Raw genomic sequence first — 23,454 nt, 5'->3', positions numbered from 1 at the left:
GACTTAAAAAAATGACTCCTGGGCCCACCAGCAAAGATTCTCGTTTAACAGGCTGGCCATAAGCCTGAGAATGTGCATTTCTAACATCCTTCCTGGTGACGCTGATGCTGCAAGGACCACACTTTGAAAATCACTGGCCCACAGTCTCTTCCATCTCAAATATTCCACTGCTCTATCCCTGAACTCAGTGGCTTAAGAGAAGTCGGAAAGATTTGGTCCTGGTCTTATGAAAATTTCCACAACGGGCTGCAAAGGCCACAGGCCTCTCCCACACTGGCACTTTTTCTCTTGTCCCCAATTCCTGCTCAGTCATTTGCAAAGACAAGCAGCAAAGACAGGGGTAAGGAGTGCTGCTGGCTTAACTTCAAGCTGTCAGCAGTTGCTACACCTGTGAGGGCAGCTTGGAAACCATTTGAAATTACAAGATGGAAACAACCTGAAATAGCAAAGAAGGAATAAGAATAGATTATATAGGCTCCACTTGCCTCGGTTGTTATCCTGGGTCATATTTTGCAAACTGCATAAGTCACCTGGAAAGGTGCAATGCAAATTTGGTGGTCTCACGCACTGTTTGGAGAGGCATAAAAAAATAACTCCAAAGCAATAGGAAAAGAAGTATTAAAAGGTAAACTCTCAGATATTTACCTTGCTCCGAGCTCTATAATCCTTTTCAAACTGCAAAACCAGACACCTTTCTGCTGTTCAGCAACCTGACCTTCACCTATGAGATCTCTGCAAATTCCTGCATATGTCCATTCTCCCCGAGTTGAGGGGTCCTGTCTGAGACAGAGAAAGCCTGGGCTGGTGATGCTGGGATTATGGCTAAGAAGGAATTCTGGTTCTAAGCTCCTTCTTTTCAGATGCCTAAATATTTCTGCCCATCTGAAAGTCTACTTATTCAAATGCAACAGAGCTCATGCTGAGACGGAATTTTAAAAGTGAATTTTGAGAAAATAATTCAGAGTACTGTCACCAGACCTGTGTGTTTCTCAGATCCTCTCCTTTTTGAAAATTTTTGCTGCAGTAAGCCAGTTACTAGAAATGTATTGTATGCATTAGGTTAACTAAAATCAAATAAATATTAAGAATCACTGCACTAAGATAAAGAATAATATTTTTTTACTTAAAATATTATACTTTAACTTAAAATTTGATCTGACCTCTTTAGAAATTATTAAATGGAATAGGAGCCAGATAAGAGGTCCATTGCCAAAAAGTCTAAAAATATTTTATGTTATAAATTTCCCAATAGCTGTTTGAAAAATCTGCATTTGTTTCAATCGGGGGTTATCCCACTGCCTGTTTTTGTAAATGGAGTTTTACTGGAACATGGCCACTCTCATCTGCTAGCACATTGTCTACTGTCACTCTGCTACAATGGCAGAGTGGAGTAGTCACTACAGAGAGCATATGGCCCACAAAGCCTACAATATTTACAGAAAAATTCTGCCAAGCCCTGGTTTAAATAACAGGGAGGAAATAATGGCAGCAATTTAAACCTTGAGAAGGGATACATAACATGCAGATGCCAATCAATTACCTTCTAAATTAATTACAACCTGTTGGATCAAAAACACTCCCTGCCAATATCAGGATCCATTCGTTTTTTCTGGCTCTCAGTAATGTCTCCAAATGTAAAGTAATAACGCTTTGAAATTTACTCAGCTGTTCAACAAACTTTTGAAAGCCTATTCTATCCAGAGTGCTAAAATCAATCTAAGTACTGAAAATTTATACGTACGCCATTATCCACCAAAACAACAACACTAAAGCAGAGCCACACTAATCACAAATTTCTGCATGTGATTTGAGTCCTATAAAAACAACATATGAAGAAGGGGGCAAATTGGGTGTTTAGAAGCCATAAGTCTGCAGTTGGCAGATTAAATGCCATCTTAGATAATCACATCTGATTGTCACTAACGTTAATATATGTCAGTAACAGGCGAGCGCTGCACACCAGAGGTTAGCTTTACTGCTCATATGCAGATGTTTGCAATACTGAATCTCTGCCATAACCCTGTGGGAATGGCATTTTTTATGTGTTCTGTAGTGAATTTATGGCCAGGGAGCCATAAATGTTATAGTTCTTCAAACCTTTTGCTTATGGAGATTGTCACAGTGCCTGAAAAGTAGAAAGGCACAGATGTCTCCTATTAGCAAGCCATTTCCAGACCCGTTCAAGGATATAGGCTACACCACCTCTTGACGTGCAGGTGATCTGGACTACCCATGCGCTCTGAGTGAAATCTCCCACAATCGGTTTGGTTCAGATCTGCAGAGAGATCACAGGGCTTCTGTGTGCCAGGTGCTCGGCTAGTGGCCCTGAGATGAGGCCCTTGACCTCAAGGCATTCACATATTGGCCGGGTGAGAGGCCACACACAGTATGACATGGAGAATGCTAGCACAGGGCTGACAGAGTGCCCCAGGAGCTCTGAATAGACAAGAGCAGGGGCAAAGCCAAGAGCGCAGAGAAGAGTGCTTGCAGGAGGTCCTGCCTGAACCAAAGCTTGAAAGATCGGCAGAAGGAACAGAAGCAGAGGAAGTTCTGTGTGTGTGTGTGTTGCTTGTGCAAGATAAGAACATGAACAAAGCCACAGTTACAAGAAACAGGATGGTTTCCTCCCAGAATGTCCATGGCATTTGCTAATGGTGTGGCATAAAGTGGCTGGGGCTGGTGGGACCCACTGAGGAAAGAGAATGGGCCTGGGAGTGAGACACACTTTGGTTCAAGTTCTAGCTTCATCATCTGCTAGCTGTGTGACCTTGAGTAGCATCCAGAATCTCCAGAATCTTTAGAGTCTTCATTACTAGTGTGCACCTCAGAGGGTTCATATGAGGATCAGGGAGATAATGGCTGGGTTCTAAAAGCAAAAAGAGCTAGTAAACTAGTAACTCACAGCAAAGTCACCCAAGGAGGAAACACACTCATTCCATATAGCAAGAAAGGGGCTTTTATTAATTTAAGAATTGAAGAATTTTTAAGAATTCTATGGAGAGCCTCTTCCATCAGCACTGAAAATGATGGAAGGAGTCATTTAAGAGAGAAACTCAAAGGCAGAGCAACGCTGCTTGAATCTCCCCTTTTCCCATGTCATTGTCACGAAGGTAAAAGAAACACTGTCAGGGAGACGATGAATCACAAATGCAATTTTCACTGTTTAAAATGGCAGCCCCATGAGCACCTTCCTTATGGTGCAACCCAACGGAAGCTCTGCGCACACCCGTGTCCCTGGGACCACAGGGTGCAAAGCCACTTCCCCTTGAAATAACACACAATCCGCGTGTGACACGCCAGGAGCTACATGACAGATGCAATGGTTCTTTCCAGAGAAATGAGTCAGTACCTCAAGCATAACAAAAAGGATTAATTGAGAATTTTCTGTTAACACGAGCTGTTCCAGTTTCTCTTAGGGAGAATAAAAAGCCCCTCATGATTATGAGTAGATGCCTGCGCTCTGGGAAAAGTCAAAGATTAGCAGCTACTCTCACCAAGCCTTCCTGGATTCTGTGTGAGAGGGAATTCCCCAGAGGAATCACAGACCTTGCTAACTTGGGAAATCATGTCGTTTCTTGCAACTATAGCTTTTGTTCATGTTCTTTGTTGCATGAACAATACATGTGTGCGTGCGTGCACACACGCAGAAAAGGGAGTCATCATGCCCACAGGGTTGAGAAACATAGTACAAAGTGGAAGGGGCGCCTTGCACATAATCTGAATACCCAGGCCACCCTGGGAGGCTCTTCTGAGCAGTCTCCTGGCCGAAGCCCCTGGGGCCCAGGAAGAGAGTCTTGGTGTGGCCACAAAGGGGAAAAAATTCCCCCTAATCAAGACATTCTCCTTCAAAGATTTCAGAGCCACACTTTTTATTTGTTTGGTTTTTGCTGGTTTGGTTGTGTGTGTTTTTTTGTTTGGAGGAGGCTAGACCTATCCAGCTGCAGCACAAACCATCACTGCAGCCACTGGGTCTTGCTGGGTCCCTCTACAGCCTCCCACTCAACAGCCTCCCCCCGCCACTACAATGACAATCAGGGGCCCAAGTATGGCACTGGGGGAGCCACTGCCTTGTTACACTGCTGGTGCACACAGCTTTCCAAAGATGAATGGTTAAAAACATATTCCTATTACCATACTTGTGGTTATTCTGAAGGTGGATATAAACAAGCGGCCCCTAAGGGCAACCCCTAACTATACAGCCTGGCGGCTGGAACTGTCTCTCACTTTAGTCCTTGCCTCTAACTTTCAAAGCACCAAATGGGGCTTGCCCAGGGTTTTCTCTGAAGCGACTGTTACCGCTAAGGAAACTCTCCATTCTTGATCTCCAGGAGGCTACAGAAGGAAGGAGTTTTGCCCTGGAAAGGGGTGAGGTAGGGTGTGCTCCAGACATGAGTCAGGGTCCTGGGAACTAGACCTTTCACCAGTGATCCTAGGTAAACCACTTTCAGGACCTCGTGTTTGTCTGTTTGTTGTTTGTTTTGTCTGTTCATTGAGGTGTTTGAACCAACTAGATAATCCTAAAATTCCTTCTAGGTCTAAGTTTACTTCCATGATACTAAGTGAAAATCAGCCAAATCAAGTTGTCCCTGTGTAGATATGAGTGAGGCAGTTGCCTACACAGCATCATTTTGAAGGCTCTGAAAAAATACCCAAGGCTCCACCGGGGATCCCTGAAAATCTTGCCACCTCCCAAGTCTTGGATGAAAGACTGAAAGCTGCTAAAATGTACTCATTGTGTAATCTTGGAATGTGTGACCACTAACCCATTGTCAGCCCCGCTGTCATCTGCAGGAAGTAAGCTATCTAATCAGTCAGCTAAAGGTTAGGTAATGTTTGTTGGGGCAGAAGAGGTCTTAAATCTCCAGCCCAGGTGACAACAGCCACAATTCATAGAAACTGAAAAGTCTAAAGCACTGGACAAGATGGGGCAAGAGACATGCTCTTTAGTTAATGGAAACCCCAAATCTTTCCTATGAAGCTGGAATCCATGGTCTACAGCTCTTTGTGATCTGACACTGTAATTTGCCTCTGTTTGAACCTTTTGTCACCCCCAAAATGCCCTCCCAAATTCACCGCCTCAACACACAAAGTCATTGAGTTTCAAAACAGCCCCAAACGGTCTGAAAACCTCGCAATAGGACTCGGTCCCTCCTATTACCTAAAATGGTCCGCTGTTCCATTTGCACAGGCTTTTCTTCAGCAGATTTACAAGGTAACATCTGCTTCAGAAACAGATGTTTATGCCAGAATTCTCTTCTGCTCATTAATGCTTTTCCGGTTAACATCTAAATATCTCACTCATTAGTTCTTAATAATACTTTTTGTATCTGAGCCATGCCAGATCCGCGCTCTGTAGAGCTCTGTATTATTGTTGCTTCTGTTGCTGTTGAATTACGCTGCTGAATAAAGGAAAAGTAAAAATAAGCCCCTCTAAGAAGGCTGCTATGTGTCAGAGCTCTATCTTTGTGAACTGAACAAGCTGAAATCAATTAAAAGTGTGTGTTCAGAGAATGCATCTCAGCTGTCTAATTGCACCACCTCTGCTTTAGGGCCAAAGTTTGACTCCCTGCCAAATTGCCATCAAAATGGGAGTCCATTAGCACAGCTACACGGCCACTGCCTGAGCCCGATTCAAGGGCTTGCTTAAAGGAAGAAGCCCGAAGCCCCGTGTGCTCCAGGGCTGGGCACACAAAGACTCCCACTGCCCAACAGGACACCACAAAGCCCCCTGGGAGGAGGGTCCCGGGGCTGAGTACTTTACCCCACCCAATTTCCTCAGTCTGTCATAGATTAACCACAGGCAGCAGTCCAATGATGTTCTCTACTGATCCACAAGCAGTTTCACATTAGCAGAACTCCTTGGGAAAAAGCCAAGTTGACACACCTTTGTGAAGTGGTGCCCCAGATTGCTACGTTAGAAACCTAAGGACTATTCCTACGGGTCCATATCCAATCAAAGAAAAAAAACAACAACGTAAGCTTCAGTTTTTCCTGATTTGTAATGCAATGGCATATACTAAAATGTTCTTTGAGACATTTTTATAAAACCTTGTTAACACTTGATGGTGGTCCCAAGACTGGCTTCTATATTTCAAGAAGCCAACACCATTGTCAAACTGAACAAACCAAGATAGAAATAGGGCTAACATTGGTCTGTATGATAAGGGAAAAGCTAACCCTCCAGGGAACGTGGGCCAACACAATGTATTGTTTGGGATCAGGAGAAAGAATGCTTAATAAATCATCGACAATAGTTTCCATGGTTACAATAAACGTGTAGTCACCTATATTGTTTAGCCTGGTGTGACCAGTCCTACAGGGAAGAAATAATCAAGAGTCCTGTTGATAAGCAAATATGAAACTCGTTTAACTTAAAGGAAGGCTGGCAGACTATCCCCCCAAAATGAAATAAAATTGAAACTGAAGTCTAATCAAACCAAATTCATCTCCACACTTCACCAGAGCCAACGTCTCTAGGTCCCTATGAACTCCACTGTGGCTCTATAACATGCTCCATTATTTTTATAGTAGGCTCTTCCTTTTCTGCCTAAGCAGCTGCTTTTCAACAAAATTACTTGGCAAACACTGCTCTATCAAGTATAAATCAGATACGCTACTCTGGAATCTAAACCCACAAAGAATATTCCCCATAACACTGCATAACAATGAAAAATGGAAATACTGCATTATTGCTGCCAAAAGAAATGGAAAAATATGAATGAAAATGATCACTGGGTGTGTCTTCCATGAGATTCCACTTAAATAACAGTCTCCATTTACTTCAATCGCTGCAATCGGATAAGCTTACACATTGCAAAATGAAATAAAAGCACATTTTAGGAGGAAATTAAAATGTTATGAACTGCCTTGGGTGGTGTTGGCACTGTGCAAAGAATGGTGAGTACAAACCACAGTCAGAACCTCTTTCCCCTCCAGTCAACAGATACCATCTGAGGTTTTGAAGCAATGCACTAAGGGAATTTAAACTGGAGATTTGGGGACTTCTCCACAGCTCCTTTCACCAGATAAACCCCTGTGAAAGCAAGAAAACCACATAGGTGAATGATGAAGTAGGTACAGACCTACTCAGACATTCTGCCTCCAGCCCTTTTGCCATTTGAACACTCCCACCTCCAGCTTCACCTCCTTCACTTGTTGCAAACACTGGGGCTTCATTCTCCTGGGCTTCTCCTTGTTTTCTCAGACACTGGTTAGATGGACAGCTGATACCTCCCTCATGTGACTCAGGTCACAACATTCACTCAGTTAGTCCAGGAAGAGATAAGTGAACAAAATAGGGCAATGTTCTTCCTGCTGTAGTAGTTTTCTCAAATCCCAACTAGAAAGAAAGGTTCCTTTCCTATGACCAATTTCCCTTCATTATGAATGTATTGGGTGCCAGTAGAGACCATCCTGGACTCAGAGCTTCTCCAAGACACAGCTCAGGGTCTGGAGTCTGCCAAGGGCACAAGCCAAACAGATGAAGTAGACACATAGACACATTATCTGGGCATTATCCCCTAAGCCTGGAGACCCAAGCAAACAATGCAATTCTCTCTCCACCACCAATGGCCAACCTGATGATTTTTTTTCATCCTTGTACTCAGAAGTTACACTGGACAGTGGGGAAATGCAGAAAACCATTTGGGAGAGTGACCTACACAGAATAAATTTTACGATATGGTGGTGACTTCAATTGAGTTGACGATAAGCCAGAGTGCTCATCTGGACTTGTGGGATCAAGGCTCCTTCTTCTTTTTTTGTTTTATTAATCCTCACCCAAGGATATTTTTCCATTAACTTTTTTTTTTTCAGAGAGAGAGAAAGACTGGAAGGGAGAGGGAGAGACACACAGAGAGAGAAACATCAATGTGATAGAGACACATCAATTTGTTGACTCCAGCATGCATCCAGACCAGGGCCAGTGATCAAGCCTGCAAGTGAGGTATGTGCCCCTGCCAGAATCGAACCCAGGGCACTTCAGTCCATGGGCTGACACTCTATTCACTGAGCCAAACCGGCTAGGGCTATGGCTCCTTCTTGAGGAAAGCACATTTCACACCAACCCCTGGGAGATGGTGACTGCAGCAAAGCTATTCTCATCATGACCAAAAAGTTGACAGCCATCTCTGAAGCTAACAATCTGAGAAGGTGAGGAAGGAGCAAAGCATACTTTCTCTTGCTCCACGAGGTCTATGTGCCATCATCCTATACTCCCCGTCGACAGAGGTCCAGAGCTCCATGAAATGGGGTTTGAACAGGGAAATACTGACTGAAACTGAAACAGTGTCTCCCACAGAGGACAGAGGGGAGAACTCCACACTTCCAATGGCAACTCCCATGAGGCACATGATGGCCTGAGATCTTGACCAAGGTCAACATAGCCCAGGGCTGTGCCTCCCAGTAGGACTTGGGCACCGGAGAAAGCCTCATGCTGGTGAATTTCGCAGGTGAAGGTGTGATATTCATTGGTAAGACCCAGCTTTTTCTCCTAAGGATGGAGGATCAAGAGACATCCATTCCTGGGGTGACCATTCCTCCGGGTGAGTACACAACAATACAGAGACTTCCATAGATTCCAGGGATCTCCGAATATTGAGAATTCTTACCCACAAAAAGACCTGCATATTTAGATGGCTGAGATCCACCCTCCAGTTACAGGAAGCAAGAACAGGCCATTAAGTTGGCCTCAAAGTGATATCTTCCACTTACCCACACTAATTAATCGAATATGACTACAAGGGAATAACTAACAGAATCTATGTAAGGGATATTTTGGCAGCTGCAGTCTGGTCTGTTTTAAGAGATGATGGTACAGAGCCCAGCTTTTTCTCTGCCCCACTTCCAGATGATGTCCAATCCACTGACAAACCAGGAATGTGGTTCATGTTCTCAGACAAGGAGCCTCCTTGCAATGGGCTCTCTCAAACAAGATGTGATAGGGTCCCCAAAGGCATCAAGCACACTTGTGCTCAGGGCTTTATGAGGAAGACAAAGACAAATTAGGCAAAAGACCAGCCCTCAGGGAGCTTACCTTCCAGTAGGAAAGATAAGACAGATAGATAAATAACTGTTTTAAAGGCAGAAAGAGATAAACTTCATAAAAGGAGATGAATAAGTTATTCTCAGGTCAGATAGGAAAAGGGAGATATTGTTTGAACAACTAGCAGGTATCTCGGGTTGGGCGAGATGCTGGGGATACAATGACAAACAGGATCCAGTTGTTGACCTACAGTAACCTTACTGTAGAGGAAGAAAAATAGAGAATGCTATGATGCCCCAGAAATGAGAGAGGAGCTCCTTGGCCTGAGTGAAGGAGAATTCACAACAGGTGCTATTTGGGCTGGTTATTGAACAATGAGCCCCCATTTTGCCAGGCAGAAAAAAGAAGAATTCCAGGGAAAAGGCACTGCATATCCTTGAGGGTCTTATTTTTCCTACATCAACCTTGATCCCTCAGTGCCCAGCACAGTGCCTGGAACACTTGGGCACTCAATAAAGGTTACTGAATGAGTCCAAGAATTCAGGGCATGGATCCACAGACTGCACTTTGGATGCAAAGCTATCATCAGGGCAGTCACTGGTCAGACCCTTGTTTCTGAAAGATTTTCCCAGTAATCTGGAGCAGCGGTCGCCAACCGGTGGTCCTTGAAGTCCGAAAGGTTGGCGACCGCTGGTTTAAGGAAATCTTTGGAACAGCAGTCACCAACTCGTGGTCCATGGACCACTGGTGGCCCGTGAGGTCCGAAAGGTTGGCAACCGCTGGTCTGGAGAATGGGAGTGAGCTGGCTTGCCTGGGAATTAGCGAGAATTCCCGCATCGGAGAATGCTGCAAATGGTCTGAGGAGCAGGGAGGACTGGGACATGCCGATAGATCATCACAGGAGGCCGTTTCCAAAAGTATTTCAAACACTTATAATAGGGATTTGTTTACCAAAAAGATACTCTAAAAATGATTTATTAAAAAAAGAAGACAACACCTTTTCAAAAGTTTATTTTTTGGAAAGAAAGCACATTTAATAACATGTGTTAATGATTTTAAAGACAGCTATGTACAAAACCACTAATAAAAAGACTGATACAACTATACAAGGTCAGTGGCTACCCATCTGAGGAATCCTGGCAACTTTGTAAATATCAACTCAGGCTGGGGGCTGGGCCCGGGTGACAAATGCATTTTCCAATTTCATGGAGAATGAGATAAGACGGCGCCAAGGTTGTGCAAGGATACAAAATCACATAGCGCATAAACCAGAAGTTTTAAAGCAGCAGAACCCTTTCCTTGATACCTTATGCAAAACCCAGGAGGCAAATCAGATATAAAATAAGGGTCCTTGTTTGAGATGGAGTCCTAGGAGCTTGGAGACCCCAGGGTCCACTGTTGCCTGCCCCCCCCTCCCCTCAGAGGCAGCCCTCAGAGGGCCTGAACAAACACCCAAGGAGTCCCCTGGGTCAGAAAATTCTCGCCAAAAGTCAGAGAAACTTCCAAACTGGCCCATCTTTTCCATCAAGGACCCAGCTCTCAGGATGACAAGATGTACCCCAAAGGCATCTGGGTTACTTCCTGCTGCTGATTGTATAATCACCAGGAGGCTCAGAATTATGAATCACGGGCCACAAAGAAAAACTCCCAGAGTGAGAGAAATGAGAGTAACAAAAGATTGGCTCCTCTCTCTGAGTTCCAGAGCTGGGATTCTGCAGATGACACACTGAGGGCCCAGGGGGCGGCACCTGGCCCAGGCCTACACCCATAGGGGAAGGGGGAAGGGGGCAGGGGGCAGTGGCAGAGCCAGGCCTGAGGCTCCAAGCCCCTCCGTGGCTCGGGAGTGGCTGTGTACACCAGCCTCCCTCGCGGAGCTGCAGCCTTCTGGGGCAGCATGGGAACTGGGCGCATTCCATATCTAGCACGCCCGTAGAAGTACACAAAGCCGTGGCGTGTGGGGTAAATCCAAGGACATTTTGTTCCTTAGCAGAGACTGACAGGCTCATTTAGTAGCAACAATTCACCGTCCACAAAAAAGTGCTGAATCTCACTTACAGACATAGTGAAATTCAGGCAAAAAGACAGCCAAATAGCACTGGGAGCTATTTTAGACGTGCATATTTTAATAGCATAAATCTTTATTTTTTCTTAACCAAATAGTCCCGCACAAAATTATCTGTTGCAACACAGGCCCTGAGAGCGAGGCTGTAATCCCCATTTCAGAGATGGAGAAACTGACAAGTGCAAGCTCCCGGAGCAGGGATCTTCCTGACACACAGCCGCCCGCCCGTGGAGCTCACACAAAGAGCTTCCACCGTCAGCAAAACGCAGCCTCCGAGTCCCCAGGGGAGGCGGTTCAGAGTCATTAAAAATTGGTCCTGCCCCATCCCAAAAGGACATCTGGATAAACAGGCACTGGGGAGACATGACTAGCAGGCTTACCTGAGGAATTTAATCCAAGGTTGCTTTAAATTCACAGTACTTATGCCCTGGTCTGCGCTTTCCCTGCTGATGGAGTGGCAAGTCTATAAGCACTTCACGGGAGAATTTACCTTACATGTCTTTCTCTCAAACCCTGTCCAGGAAATAAAAATTAAAGCCACTAACTGTATAAACCACCCCATCTACACAGCCTTTCCCCATTTTTTTCTGATTTTCTTTCCCTGATCCCCTTTTAAATGGATTTCACACTCTAAAGGTTGCCAGGCTGACATCCTTGGGGACCAGTCCTATCCATTTAGATGCAGGATCCGCAAAGGATGCTCAGCCCTTCTGCACACAGACTCCACACAGAGGTAAGGAGGGTGAGAGTGGAGGGACGACGAGAAGTATGTTAGCCCTGGCGCAGGGCTACCAGAACCCAGGGGCTGGCCCGCTGAAATGCACCACATGCTGTAAGAGCACCTCTACTCTTATTAGCAAGGTTTCTTTGAAATAAAGAATTATTTACTAAAAGACATGGATTTGAATATTCAGCAATCTCTTGCATTAAATGAAATGGAGTAAGAACAAAGCTCATGAAAAACTCCAAACTCTTTCTTACAAAGGCCTCTGCAATTTGGTTGGCTTATCCTTCAGGCTCATCTCTTTCCCTTTCTCCCTCCCGCAACATCCTACATCCCAGCTGCACCATTCCTGGTGCTTTTCTTTGTCCCAAACTGCCCTTCTCTGAAATGCCCTCCTCCAGACCACCCCTGATTTAAAAGCCCAGCCCTCTTTGGCAGAGCCTTCCCTGACACCCACCAGCAAATCTCCCTCTAGGTCACCTTGAAACCTTGCACCCTCCTCTAGGCTGGCTTTCACACACAGTTTACAATTACTTAGGTAGAGCCAACCCGCCCCCCCTCCCCGCCCAGCAGACAGGAAGCTCCTTGACATCACTGGTAATGCCTAAGTTATTGTTGTGTGGTCTGGAAAACTAGGGGAGCAAAGTGCCAGGCACATAGTAGGTAGTTGAAAATGAATGCTTAAAAAAAAAAAAAAAAGAATGCACTCATATGCTGACTCTGCAAAATATACCATTTGAGAGGTACAGTGGTATGGGCAAAGAGTTCATTGTAATAGAAGACAATCTCAAAAGCGCTCAATAGGGGGCAGTATAAATAATATGTCCTCTAGGGAAGACCATGCAACATTCATAGAATGAAGCAGGTCGGTATTGGACATGGACAAAGGGGATTGGAATATTAGCCAGAAAATTCTGGAAAAATAAACAAGAAATTCTTAGTGATAATTACCTCTGAACCGGGGCATTGGCGGGTGGGGGGAATGACACTGAGGATATGAGAGGTTGAGTTTAATATCTTCACTTTATGTATTTTCCTAAGTGTTTGCATTTTTAAGTCTATGTTTGAAATTTTTATAATGCATAGAAATGCCCTCCCTTGAAGTGGAATTTAATCCTAAAAGTTTCTAGGTTAACAGTCCTCTCAATTAAATCCATCAAGCAAATGAAACAAATGAACTAAAATATCCTTGAATCTCTAATGTCCTTGAAAAGAAAAGACAAATAAAATAATGAAACCTGTTCTTGGGCGCTCATGAAGTGCTTTCCACTGTGCTCCCCAACCAGCTTCTCTCTGGTGTGGTGTTTGGGAAACGATGCCCTGCTGGCCTGATATCCGGATTTGAGTTGTTTTTACTTGATAAATATTTATCAGGCATCTCCCACGTAGAAGGCACATGTGCAGGGCACGGATGCAGAAGGAAGAGGGAGTAGCATAAGGCCCCGGCAGCCCACGGCTCTCACTCTACCAGAGGCGACCGGCACCGAGAATTAAAACAAGGCAGAATGTGAGAAGTACTATAAAAAGGAAAAAAGCAAACAGGGGGGGAGTGATTCCAAGTGGCGAGACTGTGAAGGATCTTGTGGAAGATGAGATTGGAGCAGGGTCCAGAAAGACAGGTAAGACTGACCAGCCGGAGACGGATTGAATGAGAGAGGTGGCTGCCTTGTCTTGTGTGCTGTTCTGGCACATTGGAGGTGCGGCTAAATATCCAAACTCTAACAGGTTTTCTGCATGCAAAGTGAGTGAAAGGAATTGCCACATGCCTGGAGTAAATCCAAACTCTTTCCCCCAAATGGCAAGCCCACATGTCCCCACCTTGCCTCGTTGTCCAACCTTCGGTTCCTGCTCCTCCCTCCCCTCACTGCGGCCACCCTGCTCTCCAAGCTCATCCAGCTCCCAGGACTTTCTACTGCTGTTTCCCCTCTGCCTGGAGGATAAATGGCATCAGAGGAAGGCCATCGTCTCATCTGCAATTGTATACTCAGTGCCTAGCACACAGTAGGAACTTAATCTGAAGAAAATGCATGAATAAAATAAAGCTTGAACTAGCCAACAAATGTAGAAGCTTCCCTTGGATAACTCACCTGGATATACATTTTTTTTACATTTTAAATAACTCTGGCCAGGCTAAAATCACTCCCCCTGCCCTAAACCACAGGACTATGAGGATTAAGCCTGATACATTATGACCATTCATGCCCAGCATATTGTTGCAGCTCTTACATGCAGGGTCATCTCAGTCCACACAAAGATTTGGCATTTCAATTCTTATTCCTGCTCCTCCCTCCCCTCACTGATACTCAAGCCAAAAAGAAACAAACAAACAAACAAACAAACAAACAAAAAAAACACTGAAAAACAAAACAAAACAAAAACCCACAAAAAAACAAAAACCAAAAAAAAAACACACACCTTTTGGATAGTCATAGAGTCAATAATTGTAGAAACTAAGACTCGAACCCGAGCCCTCTGCCTGGTCTAAATCCTATTGGCTTGTACTAAAACCCCAGCTGATCTGTTGGGCTTGGAAGAGAATTGTTACTCCTATTCTTCACAGGATGCTGTATGGGGCTTCCAGTCTGCAATTACCCAGGAAGATTCAGTGAAATGTATCACCAAGAGACTGTGGTGTGCTTCCCCTACAAACAGGAAGTGCTAAGCGAGTTTTGACAATTCCTCCTATAACTCCTCTTGATTACTATTATTGGAATGTCTAAACTTTTAAAAATAATAAGTACCACTTAGGAGCAATTGTTATTTTAGCTGCGAATTAAGATCATAAGTCTTCTGTTTAAAAGGCAACCGCGTGTTTAACGGAACACTTCCAAAGGCGCACGGCTGTGATTCCCTCACAGGCAACGGATGCTTGGGTGGAATTTTTCATCTGCAAATTAGGTTAGTTTATGGCAGAAAATGAAAAGTCATCATCAGACAGACCAAGAAATGGGGCCATTCTTTACCTGGAAGGAGCAATTAGCTGAAACATCTGTGGGGAAAATTTCTCTCTCGAATTTTGTCGGTTTTAAAAAGCTTTGAAAGAATCGCTCTAAAGTCTCAAGGACACGCCTAATTATGGCTTACCCCGGTGGCCACGTGGCCACTCACAGCTGCCTGTTTACTCAACCTGAAGTGGGAGTTGCAGAAACACCTTGAATGAGGCCACACCCCATGAGGAGTCAATTCCATCCAGCATGTGGTTCCAGCTCACAACTTCCCTGTGCAGGGCTGGGCCCTTTCACTTATGTAATTCTACCTATACATAGGCAGATCCTCTATTTACAAAAGGACAGTCTATCTTGTTCTCTGCTAAATCCCCCCACAGGGGACGGGACACTTTCTTGGAACATTACCTCACTTGTTTAATTTTCTAGATAATTAGGAAAGATAGTAGGAGAACGAGAACATTCTTCATAGTTATTGGACATTAGTCTGCTCATCAGATACAGGTTGGTTTTTCTTTATAAATGTTACTGATTACTTCAAAACGAACACACACACACACACACACCCTCCAAGAAAACCAAAAAAACTCTTTTCCTCAAGACTGTGTATCCAGTAGCTCTGACCGTTTTCATTTCCAGCAAGTTGGGTTCGTTCCATTTTTAGTGGCAACTCCTTTAGGAAACGCTCTTTTAAAACCTGCGTTTGGAGAAATGAAGTTAATGGGCCAGAACTGGTTTATCATGAAATACTCATCAAGTCAGGAAATAAAGTTCAAACCCTTCTACCCTCAGGTGAAGGGGACTGGTTGGTAGGACACTCTCAGAGAACTATCTTAAAAGTCATTGTTTTAGGGCGTGAAGAGAGTTCTAGAAGTAGTAAACTTGGATTCAGTACTATTGCCTCTTGCCATCTATAATTTAAGAAAGGGGGTAAGACATTTAATTCACTAAGTCTAATAAAGTGGTCAATCATGTTAAATTACATGCAGAATTCAAGAGAGCCAGGAGTTACCCCCTCACCTCGCCCACCAACACCTAATTTTTAAACACTCTCCTAATTTGTAATAGCATTTTGGAAAGCTAGAAAGACTGGGGTTCTATATGAAAGAAGCAGAATGGTTTGCCTCTCCCCAATCTAGGGCTCTCTGTACCCAGAGAAGGGTCCATTCATTTGGAATGCGAGCCCTCACTCCCCCAGAGGGAGCTGGACAATGACCCACACCTGCTCTCCCAAGTCCTGGTTTCAATACTGCTTACCAGCCACCACACTACCTGTCAGCAGTATATGCTCACACGTTACAATGAATTAGATCTCAGTTTACCCCACACTCTGTACAGTTTAGGTTAATGTCTTTCTGATGAGATTTGGGAATGGTTAATCACTGCCCTGGTCCATTGATTCTCACCAGCTTTCACTCTAGAATATTGCACTTAATAACCTGCCTGGAACACCAACAAGAGACCGTGCATCCAGGCCACCTTGTCTATAGCTCTATTAGAACATTTCTACTGAGTGGAATATTAGCTTATTCTAAGACTGTCTCTTCCAGCAGAATCCCCTTGAAGACAGAAAATATACCTTATTCTTGGCTTGCACACATGTGTGTACAGTGAGCAAATTAATGAATAAAGGCTTAAATTCTTCTACTTGGAAGCACAAACAGGGACATAGCAACCTGCTATAATGCATTTATTCAATCATTCATTCTTTTATTCTATCAATATTTAAAGTGCACAGGAGACATGGAGAGGAATAAAACAAGTATGGCCTCTGCTCTTAGGATGTTTGTGGTTAATGGAGGAGACAGAATTTGAACAAGTAATCACACAAATAAATATCCAACTGCAAACTGTGACAAAGTAAATGAAGAAAAGGAAGGGCAGTAAAGGACCTTGAGACACTGAGGAAGGGATTATATTTATTCTGAGATTGGAAGAATGAGTAGGAATTAGCCAGGAGGAGAGAGAAGGAGAAGACAAAATTTTCTAGGTACTGGGAACAGCATGTGCAAAGGTCCTGAGGTGGGAAAGAGCTTGATGCTTCAAGGAACTGATAGGTCAGTGTGACTAGAATTTAGCAAGAAGAAGGTGAAGCAGGAGTGATATGGGGATCTAATTTCTCCTTTTCCCTGAATGTCCTGAAAGTATCCTTATTTAAAAATAACAAAAGTAAACCAAGCAAAGCTTTGTACACCAGCTGAAGGGTTTTAATTCTGTTCTCAGGTCAACAGAAAGCCTCTGAGCAGGAGAGTGACAGGACCAGATCTGCATTCGAAAAGGACATTCTCCCTGTGATAGCCTGGGGGAGGAAAAAGCAGGATGTAAGAGCAATAGTGATTGGCCAGAGGGCCACTGGAAGTCAGTGGGGCCGCTGGACAGAGTGGGGATGAAGGATAGGTTTGCTATGATGTTGGAGGTAACTCTCAAGGTCTTGGGTGATGGATTTCATATGTGGGCGAGGGCATTCTTCAAGCTACCCTACACCTCCAGGGGCAGGCCTGGGATAGGAGAATTGTTTGATGATGCACATTAACAAGCCCCAAGGTGTCCCCCTGGATCCCAGTTCCGGCACAAGCTGCACACACACTACCCCAGCCCTTGGCACAAGGTCCTACCCTGGTCCAGGTCCTGGCCCCACTGAAGGAAGCAGATGCTTGAGCGAACCAGGCACTGGGTCTTGTGAACAGATGTCAAGCAGGGTGCACCCCTCCACCCCTGGGGTTTCCATATGAGAAGCCCCTCCTCCACCCTGCAGACTTGACAAGCTCAGTTTTGCCAATGACTGACTCTCAAATGTCACACAGACAGTGAAATCTAATCTCTCCTCTTCCTGGAGTGGCCCATAAACATCCTTCCTTTAAAACAACCAAATGAAAGCCCTGCTTCCCACTGTGAGTTCTGGCCTTGGCTGCTCCAACTGTCAGGGCCGCAGCGAGGGCCTCTGGCCTCCCAAGCTTTCTCCCTGTGCTGTGTATTCCTCCTGCTCCACTCCCTGACATGCTCAGCTCTTCTTCAGACACCCTTTGATACCCATTTCCCTTTTATATGGCCCCCACTGTCGAAAGCACAGTTTGTTTGTTTTTTCCCTGCTGGAGACAGATCCAAATTCTTCTGCTGCTCACCCCCACCCCTGCATCCTCTCCTAAACCCCAAGTGCTCACTCCTCACAGTCCCCAGCCTGCATTCCACAGCGCCAGTTCTACTCTGCGAGATGCCTCCGCTTTCCCTTCTGTTAATATACAACAGTCCTCGCAACCTTTTCTTGCTTGGCCCTCTCCCTTCCGTGATGGAATTTTACAAAATCAGATCCTCCAGTTAAGGGACCGGACGCTTTCCTAAGAGGGACCACCAGATGTGTTTCAAAGCCCCAGCGAGAGACCCCATTCCTCTACTTCAGAATGAGTGTGTACTCTGAATCCAAATGTCTCTTAATTTAGGATGCTCAGTGGATTACGGCTACACAAAAAACTACTGAGTGCCTACTGTATGCTACGCAGAGAGATCTGCATAAGAGGGAGCACATCTCCCTCCCTCTTAAGTCCTTCCACTGATTTCAGGTGGGGAACTGGAGATGGGTGCTCTGGATGGGAGTATGGGGAGGAGGAAGCAGTGTTCTGGCTAACAACAGGAAGGCACAGGGGGACCCTGGCTGCCCTCCCCTCAGGGGCGGGGCTGACTACTTGGCAACAGAGGACTGGCACTGAGCTCATGGGCTGGGGGTCAGGGGAACCATAGCCATGACTGCAGCGGCCTGATAATTGAGAGTTAACTGGATGCAAACTTGGGGTTATCCAGCAGCTCTTTTATCCCCTCCCATCCCTCCCTCTTAGTAAACTGAGGGCCAAGAGTGACATCCACTTGCATGATGAAAACCAGGGGTTTACATCGAAGAGAGGGTGGTGCACCCAGCAGCAGAGCCCTCCCCACATCGAGCTGGCTGTGCGACACAACCACAATCGCAGACACCAGGGCCATAAGAAGGACCACCAGGGCCCAGCACCCGTTCCTTCTCAGTGCCTGGGCCTCTCCACACTGCGGAAACTCCACCTGCCACTGGGAGGAGACCTCCGAGATCCAAAAGCAGCAGGTGCAGATGGCTCAGAGGTCCATTTTAATTCGCAGGGCATTCCCACTGCCCTGCCAACTCACCCTCAGGCTGATGTCCTGGCAACGCCCCTCAGAACTGATCCCAGACACCGCAGCCAGCAAAGAACTCTACCAAGGCAACACCAAGATCATCTGCATGCAGGGGACAGGCCACCCCATCCTGCCCATTTACACAGGCAAATGTGTCCTGAGGCTGGGACCTAAAACACCCTCTGCAGCTTTATGGAACCGAAGAGGAATGACAACAAACTCAGTAAATCAGAGGAAGGAGGAAGGGTCTTTTCTCTTACCCTGATGCTCACACTCCAGTTACAAAATAATTTACTAACTTGTCTAATATCCTTGCAACTCCAGGCACCCTGAGTCCAGAAAACTTAATTCTGTGCTAGAAGAAAGGCGGATCTTAGATCAACACGGCTGCACTTGGGCAGGTGGGAAAAGACGCACCTGTTCTAATCTCCCCTTCCACACTCACCTGTCATCTTCCTGCGCTTCTTCATTGCCAAACCAGCATCCCTCTCATGGTTGGCTATGCACAAAATATCCTTCTGTTCTCCCAGTCACATCAAAGAACCTTCACGCTATGCAGACAGGTCATCGAGGGAATGAAGAAAATTAACAAACCCACCTAGGTTATCTCTATTAAAATTAGCCCCTCAGCCTGTAGGCTCTGTCAGTTTTCCGCAGAACACAAACTCTGACAAGTCTGTTGGAAACTCTTAACCTTTCCGGGTTCTGTCGACAGCTTGCAAACACAACAGGAGGGTGGTGCCTTTGAGTTCTGTCTTTTCCTTTGAAATAGAGGAGGTATCAGGGTTTGGTCATTAGCAACTTTCACATTTATCTTCATCCCCCTGCTCATCACACAGGGCCACCTAGGGAGCATGCAACCACTTTACTGAATAAAGACTGATATCTTTCAATCACCTGTAAGGCCCTGGTAAGTTTTAGTTCTTGTCTACTTCTCCATTCATATCTTACCCTCATCCTCTGTTAATATAAAACAGTCCACCCAAACTCTCTTGCTTGACCCTCTCCCTTCTGTGGTAGAATTATACAAATTCAGGACCTTCAGTCCCACTAAAGGCTATCTCCTCAATTTTCTAAACAGGTCAAATTTCCATCTGCCACAGGGCCTTTGCATATGCTATTCCTCTGCATGGAGTCCTCTTCTCATTTAGTCGTTTCTCATCCTTGGGAGTCTTAACTCAAAAGCCACTTCCACAGACGAGGAAAGGACTTACATTTGCCCTCTCTTATTCTTACACATTTATTTTGATATACATTCCACAGTTGGTAATTAAATAGAGTACCTATGAAATTTAACTAATCTCTATTTTCCCCACCAAAGTTTCATGAGAGCTGAAACAATGTACATTGTGTTCCAATACAAAACTTGGTACATAATGATGTGCTCCAAGTGTTTATAATTAAACAAATTAATTAATTAATAATTTGATGTCATTCTTCAAGTTAAAAATTTTCCAGTGGCTCCCACGACATTTTGTGAAGTCTGAAATTTTTCAAGCCCTTCATAATCCCACCAAAAGAGAGGAATTCAAGATTTCTTATCAATCCCCCAAAGGTACTCTCCTCTCCTGCCAAGGTCATTGCCTTGGTCATGGCTTCTCATCTGAAATTACTTTTCTTTCATCTGCCCATTCAACCCTAGTTACCTATGAAGGTGCAGCTACATAGCAGGCAACCTAATGCAGTTATAGGAGTACAACCCTGGATCAAAGTCCTAGGTTCAAATTGTGCTTTCACTATTTACTACTTGTGTGACCGTGACCAAGCCATTTCAATGCTCTGAGCTTCTTTTACAAGATGGAAAAAAAACAGTTTTTATAAGACTATGGAGAGAGTTGAATAAAATGGCATTTTCCAAGGACTGAAGACATTTCCTGGCAAATAATAGATACGGGGTGACCACCAGCTCTCATCACACAAAACACTTCCATTTTTCAATTTAGCCCATCATAAACTAAAGCCCTCATGTCTAAAAGCTGACATACTGCAGGAGCACCACGGGCCAAGTTCATGTACAAAATTAGTTGCCAGGAAAATCAAAGGTTATTGTCACTAGCTGGCACAGAGACTCATAATAGGCACCTGGGTTCATTCCCACTGGGGTCCAGCAGAGGTGGGCCTACTCTCTGTGATCACAAAGCAGCTCATGTTACAAAGATTTCTTTCTCAAAGTGCCCAACAAAATACTAGTTTCAATCAAAGCTTAGCATTCTGTGATTATGGCCATTTTGTTCAATAATGAAGATTATTTAGCCAGCATCTGCTCCATGTTCAGCATTCCAGTAGAAGATGCAGAAATATTAAACAGGGGCTTTTCCCACAAGGCACTACTAATAGTACAACCAGAGAGAGAAATGCCTTGATAGTGTGAGACAGTACAGAATTCAGTGTTAAGCTAGGAGATACAGGCTAAGTGCAGAGGAGAAAAAGAATCAAAAGAATCATTCATCCGTTTAACAAACATCTATTAAGTACCTACCAAACAACAGACAATGATTATTTTTTAATTTAGTTTTAGAGGAAGAGGAAGGGAGGGAGAGAGAGAGAGAGAGAGAGACATTGATGTGAGAGAGAAACATGGATTTGCTGCCTCCTGCATGCTCCATACCAGGGACTGAACCCACAACCTGGACATATGCCCTGACCAGATAATCAAACGAGCATCCTTTAGGTGCATGCATGATACCCAACCGACAGAGCCATACCGGCCATGACAACAGGCAATGATTTTAAAAAATCAATCCATGACTACTCTTCAGGCCCTCATAACACTCACCACCTTTGATTCCCCCTCCTCTCCATCCATCCATATCCTGCTTACCCATCAAGGCTTTGGTCAGATCACATCTCCCCATGAATCCTTCCTTCACCATCCTGGATCAGTTCTACCTTCCCCCATCCATACCTTATAAAAATGTTGTATTTGCATATTGATTTTATTACTCTTTCAATACTGCTTGGCCTGTGCTGCTAAGCACAGTCATCTTTTATTGCATAGCTCTACTTCCCTTTTTCTCAGTTCATATTTTCTCCATCTAGTTAAGAACTCCAGGAGGCCATGGGTCCTCAAATCTTCTGCAGATTGAAAATGAATGCATTTTTATTTGAGTCAAAGTAGGTCTTTGTAGGAGCAACTGAAAGCAGACAAAGGGGGTAAGGATGGCAAGTAAGCTTTATGGTCAAGGAGACATGTGCCGGGTCCGGTCCTTTCCTCAGGCCCATTTAAGACGGAGTCTTCTTGGAACCCTGCCTCCCCTCCTACACAATCTTCCTGAACAAGATCACTGAACAGCCAGCACCCGCCCACCTGGACCCTGGCCACATTCATTCCCCAAGTGGGCGTAATTACTTGCTGCATCCAATGGGCTGGAATCACCTCTGCTTGCTCCTAATACACCCACCAACCAAATCTAAATGCACAGGAAACCACAGACAGAGAAGAACACGAGCTATTTCTGCATGACTGGCTACTTGAACAAAGTCACAAAGGCCTCTCAATGCAAGTAAGACCATCTAAGAAGGAAGACGTTTAAAAATCATTAGTGGCAGCTTTGCCAATATGTACAAAACGAGAGCACTTTCTCTTATGTTTAAAGGAAGTCCACTATTCTCCATTTCCCAGAAAGCTCTTTGTTCTTTTTCTCTAAATTATTCCTCACCTTGGGCAAGTTGGTAGGAACGTGAGAAAAATTACATTAAATCAGTCATCCTTGAGATCAAAATAGATTAGGACAGGGGTTCTCTTTCTTTAAAATAGCTCTTCAAAGAGAAAGCAAAAGAACTTAAGGGAAGTAAAAGTTGTCAAACACCCTCAAGCACTTCAGAAACACCTAAGATCTGCACACTATTGATATGTTAATTAAAATTTACTTTTATCTAGGATAGGTGTTTGCTGGTCATGGTCCCATTACCCTGTGGCACTTTTGGCTTCTTGAATAAAATTTCATTTCTTGAAAAACATTAGAAAAGTCTTCCTCTTCTCTATGTCAGATCGGCTTCCTCTCCCTCACTTCAATGTAGAGACTTCATTCTAGTTTGCTAATATTACACAGCTGATGACCAGATTCCCAGAGAGAACATATAATCCACGAAGTTCATCGACTACCAGCCATCCATCTGCTAGATCAGGAACCAACCACCCCAGACAAGAGAAGGTGAAAGTTAGATTTTTAAATAGTGAGCAGTTAATAACTGTGCTGACAATCAGCCAGAGAGGGGCCTTCCTAGAATTTAAAACATCTAGAGAAGGGAATTCTGTCAGCATAATCTATTTCAATAATGCACAGCCCTCACTGCTGAAAATCTGTCCTTCTACTAAATATAAATCCCATGGGACAGTTTAACTCGGATTCTGTTCCAGGAAAGATGCCCTTGCTGGGTTCTCGAAATTTCTTCCTTGCACTGGTCTTAGAATCAGGAAAGAAGGTCATGCGAAACAGGAAACTTAAACCATCAAGTGTCAAAACCAAATTTAAAACTGTCTACGAGTGTATTCTGAGTTTGAAGTGAGTCAATGGTATTTTGTGATATTCGTACACTTTTTGTTTTTTATTTTTGCTTTATGGGAACACCAACACAGCTACGCCCATTCATTGTCACATTG

This window comes from Myotis lucifugus, unplaced genomic scaffold (assembly GCF_000147115.1).
Source record: "Myotis lucifugus unplaced genomic scaffold, Myoluc2.0 scaffold_204, whole genome shotgun sequence".
NCBI classification, from domain to species: domain Eukaryota; kingdom Metazoa; phylum Chordata; class Mammalia; order Chiroptera; family Vespertilionidae; genus Myotis; species Myotis lucifugus.
Note: the sequence above shows the minus strand (reverse complement) of the source record.